Source organism: Dipodomys merriami, unplaced genomic scaffold (assembly GCF_024711535.1).
Source record: "Dipodomys merriami isolate MVZ:Mamm:240054 unplaced genomic scaffold, mDipMer1.0.p SCAF_13, whole genome shotgun sequence".
Classification (NCBI taxonomy): Eukaryota; Metazoa; Chordata; class Mammalia; order Rodentia; family Heteromyidae; genus Dipodomys; species Dipodomys merriami.
In genome coordinates this window covers 28,968,036-28,976,280 of record NW_027202604.1, presented here as the reverse complement: position 1 = coordinate 28,976,280, position 8,245 = coordinate 28,968,036, and the positions used below count along the sequence as shown (strand labels likewise).

The window sequence follows — 8,245 nt, the reverse complement described above, 5'->3', positions numbered from 1 at the left end:
ATTAACATGGCCACTCTACAGCTGTCATATATATATATATATATATATATATATATATATATGTTTGTGTATATGTATATTTGTGTGTATGTGTGTACGTATGTACGTGTGTATGTATGTATGTGTGCCTGTCTGTGTGAGTGCTCATCATCACCATCATCATCATTGTAGGAGTAGTTAGTGAATATTTGAAAGATCACAGTCCCACATTGCAGAGGAAGTTGCCTCAATTACCTGTCTTAGTTCTGCACCCATGGTGTGTTCATTAACATAATGAATTTCTAAACTGTATTTTTTTTAATTGATGGGAAGAATGGTGTCCAAGAAAGGTAAATAGCTAGAAACGTTTCATGGTGCCTTTGCCTGGCCTGAGCACTGCACACAACTCTAGCCAAACCAGTTGCTTCTTCTCTTAGAAAGATGGGAGCCTTGGAAGTTTAACCAGTCCTGTGTCTAGACATTTATGGGCTGATTTTATCACCCAGATGACTAGGTCAGCTAACTACTGCCATCTGCCTCCAATGAACTTTTTGTACAAGGACTGTCAAGTATCTAAAGAGAGAGCTGAGATGTTCTGGGTTTCCTGAGTGGGCACTGGGGCTGTTTATGCGCATGCAGCGTTGGATCCTTGTACAGTGGAACTCCATTTGAAAGGGGCTCTCTCTAGATGATCCCACCTGGTTAGGGGCATCAGAGAAGGAAACCTGCAGCCTTCATGGCCTTCTGACTGTTGCTGGATGGAGAAGCTATCATCCTACCCCTGGTCATTTGAACACCTTAGTTTAGTTTGAATTGTCTTAAGCTAATTTGCAAAACTGCTTTCATATACATAAGAGAATTGCAAATCTGATACCATGTCTTCCCAGTAAAAGAAAGTCATAGATCTTTCTAGAAGGAGGGTGGCTGATGTAAGGAGGCGGATTTGAGTGCTGCTGGTCTTCTTTCACTAATTAAGTGATCTTGAGTGAGTTTCTGAACCTCTTTGAACAAGCTTTGTCACCACCAAAATAGGTATAGGAATACTTGTCCTGTGAGATGTGTGAGTCAAGAAAATGGACTGGAAAACATTCAGTAAAATGTCTGGCACGGGCATAAACTGTATTAAGTGAGTCAGGCACTAATGGCTCATGCCTGTAATCCTAGCCTAACTCAGGAGGCTGAGATCTGAGGATCATGGTTCAAAGCCAAACCTGGGGCAGGAAAGTCTTTTGAGATTTTGGCCCAGCCTCTCATAGGGGTTGAGATTGCATTGTTGAGACCCCTTACTCTTGGGCTCTGGCAGCTTCCTAGAACTCTTAAAGGGTCTGGGGCCTGTAGCTGTCTTGACCTTTCCTAGGCCTTTTCTCTATATACTTCTGTAGTCCTTCCTTGTCTTCCACTTACTGTAGTTTCTAATTCCAGTCACTCCCTGAATCACTCCCTGAATCTTTCCATCATTCCCTTACTGCTTATAGCCACCATTGTCACAACAATTTCATGTTACCAGCTTAGCCTGCTCTACCAGTAGATTGGAAAAGACAACAACAACCACCCCACAGGTAAAGACCACTTAAGAGAAAATGTCTCAACGGATTCCAAAAGGGAATCCAACAGCTTGGTTATATAGTCAGGAGGGAGTGTGTCATGCAAATATGGTGATTACAACTTGGACCAATCACAGCACAACTTAGACTTTGATCAAGACCAATCACAACCAATGGTAAATACAGCCTTCCCATCTGTCACTCACAGATATTTTGCTGAGTCACTAAGGGAGTGTCCTTTGGATCTGATTGAAGACAGTCATTGCCAAGTTGGGAACTGCAAGACCTGGCAAAGGCTGGGTTCTTTGGAATAGGATGCAGGAGGGGTCATCTGAAGTTCAGAGGCATAACTTGACCTGGGAGTGAAGGATTCTGGTGCTGATGCAGGGTGTGACTGGAACAAAGCCTCCTGAAGTAGGAGTGATGTCTTCAACAGCCCCGGTTACTTAGTCCCTTGCAGGTAGAATGCAATTCCCTTTGGGCAGTTCCCAACTCAAAGCTGCAGGCAATAAGGTAAAGGTGTGTCAAGCAGCCTGCTCCCAAAGCTTCATTTATTCAAAGAAGTAAACAAAGGGTGCTTGCAGAAAAAGACTTAACAAAGTTTTAACATTCTCTATGACATTAGCAGTGTTCTACAGTGCTTAACCTCTGCCCCAATACTCTAGAAATATGTGGGTCACCCTGGTCTGTCTCAGTTTCCAGGAGTCGGGATGAGGTCTAGAGGAGGTAAGCCAAAAAGATAGTGCTCCCAGAGAAAGACTAAAGCTTTTTTTTTTTTTTTTTAAGAGTTAAAAAGTTAGGTAGACCTGACAATGTCTAGTATGTAATTTTTGTACCATGGTGTTATAATTTTTGTATATGATGTTATAAATACCCCATAGTTTGTCCTGTTGCTGACATGGAATGCATTGGAAAGAAAAGGAGTGGCGGGGTAGAAACCAGGACCAATGGCTCACCCCGGAATCCTAGCTACTAGGAGGCTGAGATCTGAGGATCGCAGTTCAAAGCCAGCTGGGGCAGGAAAGTCTGTGAAACTCTTATCTCCAATGAACCACCAAAAAGCCAAAAGTGGATCTGAGGCTCAAGTGGTAGAGCACTAGCCTTCAGCACAAAAGCTCAAGGACAGCACACCCATGCCCTGAATTCAAGTCCCAGGATAGGAACAAGAAAAAAAAAAGTTGGGTAGGTTAGTTAGGGTCCAGGTCCCCTGGAGAACATCATGGGTGGAAGGCATTACTTGTTTAACAAGTAGTAGAGACCAGAGGACAGAAAATCCGCTAAAAATTCCACTGCATCGAACAGAATATCCCACCTCCATGCCTCCTAGCTGCTCATCATCTTAGTTGGGGGGCGGATACAGGAGACAGACCCAATTGATAACTACAGTACCATTTCAGGTCTGCAGACTCAGTGACTTGGCAGGTCTTCTCTAACTGGTTGGTTGTCCTATTCTTCTTCACTTGCATAGAGACAACCAATCAGAGCACAGTCCAAGGTAGGGTTTTGTGTGTGTGTGTGTGTGTGTGTGTGTGTGTGTAGATTTGATGAAAAGCTTATCTTTCTTACCTGCATATATCTGGGGAACCCAGTACTATCTCACTGCCTAGCTCAGAGAGCTGAGTTCATAAAGATGGTCTCATTCCAGATTCTTCTCTGCATGTTTTGCCATGGGCTAACATCCTCTTGAAGCAGATTGTGCAAGTGATTTAGAAGAGAGGTAAGTAGGGCAAACAGCTTCCCTTGTTTGCCTGCCACTAGAGGTGTCCCAAGAAGAGTTAGTGGCCCCATACAAGGGGAGATAATCTAGGCAGAACTACTAGCAAAGAAGAAATGTAAACAAGGTACCCCTGAGGATGGCGGAGCTCATCCCTCTGTGATCTTTAGGGGGCGCTCTAGAACATGTCACTCTAGGGCCTTGCCCCACACGTACAGGTTGCCCCTGCCTGATAGAGGGCTGCTCCTGAGGGCACTGGCTCCTCTCTCAGAGGCCAGCACACTTCCTGTAGCCCAGGAGAAGAGACCTGGGACCTGTAAGCCACTGAGATAGGGAGAGAACACCAGCAGCTCTACCATGACAGAAAAAAAAAATGGGAATATATGCAAATATACAAGGATACATATATGAATGAATATATGCATATGCATATATACATTTAGTGTTGGTAGTAGGGCTTTGGGGTGGTTAATTGGAGATAAGAGTCTCACAGACTTTCCTGCCTATGCTGGCTTTGAACCATAATCCTTAGCCTCCTGAGTAGCTGGGATTACAGGTGTGAGTCACTTGCATCAGACAATCTGTGCATATTATTTTTAAAAAAATAAAAATATCCTTCTACTCTTGATTTACTGGGACTTTGATTTTTATAAGGTGTCTAAAAAAGAAAGCCTGCCTTTCTAGACCACAAATCTAATACTGCTGTCACTTTGAGGGAACCAGGCTCAGAATTAGCCTTGGATTAATAATATCACAGACTGGTCCTAGGAATGACCAGCATTGAAGCCGGATGAAATGATACTAACACTAAATAAGAAGGAGGAAAAAATGCTTCGGATGAGTTGTTAGCTGGATTCAGCTCAAAACTGCAGAACGGTCAGAAGAAACTAATAAGAAAAGTCTGGCGATTGCAATGCTTTGCAATCCTTGGGGCCTGCGGTCAGCCCTGCTCCCCGCAGGAGCCCTCGTGCTAATCCCCGGTGCTGACAGCGGCCAACAGGCCCGGCTGGCGCCTGTCAGGCCAAGCGCCGCATGGGCAGCGGGTCAGGTGTGTGCAGCCAGCCCCGGGCAGCGGCCTCCTCCCTCCCTGGTTCTTGATTGCTCTGGGAAAACAAGCCAGCAAAGAATAAGTTCCCCTTGTCACTACATCTCCATGGTTATGTGACATGTGATCGCCTTTTTGGAGTTCTTGGCTGACTGGGCCACAGGGATGGGTTTGGCTATTACATTCCCTTCTGGAAAGGAAATGGAGGGAAGGAATTATTCTCCCCAAGAGCCTCAGGCTGTTTCCTAAAACAATCTGGGAGGTGTGCTTCTCCCCCAAGTGGAACCCCAACCCTGAGGTGTCAGAAATGGATGCTGTTGGAGGGCTGAACCCTGATTGGCTTTGGACCAATTTGACGATATTAAGGAATTTCTGAAAGTTACGATCCTGACACTGTGTTTTCAAAGAGCGTCCTTTGTCTTAACAGACATCCTGATGTTTGCCGATGAACAGTTCATCTCTGAGCCATGCTTGCAAATGCGTGGGTAGGGTTGGACCAGCAAGCTTGGATGGGCCCTGGGCCTTGCGTGTCCTCGGCTCTGCGCTGTCTCTTGGTAGATGTGTTTAACAGTTTCCAGAATGCAAACTTTTTTTTTTTTTTTTGGTAAGAAATGGTGTCTGAGAAGCGAATCTGTACTTTTGTTGTTGTTGTTTTGTTTGGTTGATGATAAAGAGGTTTAAACTTAGGACTTCAGACTTGCTAGGTGAGCAAGCACTCTACCACTGAAGCCACACCTCCAGCCAGAGTCAGCTTTTGTTTTGAAAGGTTCCAGTAAGGATCCAATGAAAGATTGTGCCAGAGATAGTAGAGTTGGTGAGCATGGAATTTGGGGAAAGTGGATAAGGGTCTTTGGCCCCAAACCTAGCAAACAGACCTCTGATGGGGCAGGGTAGAAGTTTAGTTCTTAACCCCACCCAACTCCAAGCTCCTCAGTTTGGGAAGCCAGACCAGTTACCTGTATTGTCTAGTGGAAGAAATTATGTTATTGCATCCAGGAAAGAGAAGTGTTACAGTTTTGTTGTTTTGAATTTTGAAATCTACACTGTCCAGGCATAAGACAGACTTAATCCTTGAGACTTACTTCTTCCCTTCTGTCCCCTCTAAACTAATGACAGTTCACTTTATCATTTACGATGCTCAGGCACTTTTCTAAGTATCTATACGTACTCTATAAGCCTCAAGAAGGCTGTAACACCCCCACTTCCTGGGCATTGGTGACCCCGATTGGACCAGGTCAGGGGAGGAGAAACTCTAAAGTGTGAGCCCTTTTGTTTCTGACACCTTTGTGATCCGGGACCCTACTAAACTCATTTTAATTATGAAAAACAATGGGGTAATGTTTGGTCCCGGTTGAGTTGGTATGATGATACAGATTCTGCTGTGGTGGTTCATAAGCTCTCTGAAGGACCCAGGATCCTGGGAAAATATTCCATTTTCCAGTCACAGTGACCAGGCTTCAATCCTGTCATTCAGTTGCCATGTGACCTTAATTTCTTATCAGCAAAAGAGGGGTGAGAGTACTAGCTGTGCCTACCTAACAGAGCGGTGTGGAGACAAGACAGAACAGTGTGTGCAAAATGCCCAGCTCAGCAGCCAACACAGGGCAACCTTCCAATTCATTCAACAGTTCATTCTGGGTTTCCTAGTGGCATAAACCAGAAGTGGTTTTATTGGTTCCCATAATTGTCCCAATACAGCTAACACTAGGGAACAAACAGCCTTAGTAGTAGTTCAGGTGGATTCTGTAATTCCGTTTCTTCACGAAAACTACCACTGCGGCCAGCCATGATGGCTTATGCCTGTAATCCCAGCTACTTAGGAGGCTGAGACCAGAAGGATCTCAGTTCTCGGTTAGCCTCAAGGTGAAGTTCATGAGATTCTGTCTCAACCAATTACAGGTTTGGTGAGGTGGCCACAGGATGTCAGTCCAGGCTGACCCAATCAGAAATCCAGACCCTATTTGAAAAATAGCAAAAGCAAAAAAAGAGCTGGAGGCATGGCTGAAGTGGTAGAGCATCTTCCAAGCAACTATGAGACCCTACGTTCAAATCCCAGTGGCAACCTGCAAAAATAAGTAAATAAAACCACTTCAGCCTTCTTAGGTTCTGTCCTGGTCATTTAAAAGACTTCAGAGTAGTGCTCACTTCAGCAGCACATATACTAAAATTGGAACGATACAGAGAAGAGTAGCATGGCCCCCGCGCAAGGATAACATGCAAATTTGTGAAGAGTGCCATATTTTTAATAATTGAAAATAAAGATTTATTTTCATGCTCACTTCTTAAGAAGTCACACAAACAATCAAATAGGAGCCTATGTATCATGTTCTCTGATTTCTGATCTCTGTGTATCCCCAAGGTAATGCTCAGTTGTTTGACTTCTGCAAAATAGATTAAAACAAACAAAACTTCGCTGTCATATTAGATTGAAAGTCTCCTTTTATGCTCTCCCTGGAAGAGGCAGCTACCTGCAGAAAGTGTGGTATATGCATGTGTGAAATACCATAGGAAAAGCCCTTTCAACAATTGATATACACTTTAACAATGAAGTCCAGGTATGTAAAACCCGTTAGGGTTAGGGTTATGAATCCCTGGGTTAGGGATGTTGGGAGGAGGGGAAGAGGGAATGGAGAGAGTGAAGGGGAAATGAATGTGATCAAAATACTCCATGGATAGCTGGGTGCCAGTGGCTCACACCTGTAACCCTAGCTACTCAGAGGCTGCCATCCCAGGATCACAGTTTGAAGCTAGTGGTGGCAAGAAAGTCCATGAGACTCTTATCTCCAATTAACCTCCAGAAAACTAGAAGTGGTGCTGTGGCTCAAAGTGGTAGAGTGCTACCAGCTTTGAGCAAAAAAATCACTTAGGGGACAGTGCTGAAGCCCTGAGTTCAAGGCCCAGGACTGGGGGGAAAAACACACATGTACATGTGTGCAAATGGAACAGAACAATGAAGTGTATTGAGATTGACCTGGAAAGGAAGGGAGGAGCCAAGGAGAGTGATGGAGATGAGTCTGATCCAGGTGTATCGGATGCAGATAGAGACATGCCAAAATCAACCCTCCTCATACAAATAATCGGTGCTTACCTTAAAAATACAAGGGGGCAAAGAAACACTTCAGAGGGCAGGGACCACATTTCATTGTCCTGCCTAAAATGTTTCCTACAGCTTCAGCCAAGAGGGGACTTTGTCCCATTCTGAGATGGCAGAGGACAGGTATGCTAAGATGTGGACCCCAATCTATCATAGAAATGCACTGCACCTGACTGAAAAGGTCTTCCGGACTTCTGAGAAGTTCTGTTTGGATTCGAATCAGACCAAAGGCTGGGACACACCGAAGCTCTCCTATTTTCATTAAATGATTTGGCTTATCCCAATTAAGCCTGGTGAAACCATCATACTCAATTGACCTCCTAATTACTCCTACCTCGTTTGTTTAATGAGGCTTACATAATGTTTGCGGTGATCTTTACCAGAACTTGGGCGGGGCGGGGGTTACTTTTTCCTTTACAACTTGAGATTTTTGTTTTATATTAATGTTTTATAACCTTGGATTCTTCATCATAAAGTCATAAGGAGTGTAATTGATTTGAAACTAACCATGCCCTGAAGTATATACATGTCAAATTGATTTAAATTGATCCACAGAGTTTTAAATAAAGCTCAGGCCGGAGAGTGCGATGCTACCTGATAGGAATTTTCCTAAAGCGTTTGGCCTGGCAACCAATTATGCTGCCATTCCTGCACAGAAAATCATGGAATGCCTTTCTTTTGTTTCCCCCAGTTATTACAGACTACAAAAGATAGGAACAGCTCAAAGAGGAGGAAAGGCCCTAGGAAAAGTTAGACAAGTGTGAAAGGTGCTATTTATAATTCTTCCTTCTAGAGAGCTTCAGAAAACTCACATTTTGAGAGGATACTGGCTTGAAACATACATCTATATATCTATATCTATAGTTTCA

At 44.0% G+C, this 8,245-nt stretch overlaps 1 non-coding gene across 1 annotated transcript; it reads left to right on the top strand.

Moving 5' to 3' along the window:
* The first annotated feature begins 6,419 nt into the window (after window positions 1–6,419).
* Window positions 6,420–6,526, top strand: LOC138824897 (U6 spliceosomal RNA). The gene has a single exon (XR_011371213.1). It is a non-coding gene; the product is annotated as a U6 spliceosomal RNA (small nuclear RNA).
* The last annotated feature ends 1,719 nt before the right edge of the window (window positions 6,527–8,245 follow it).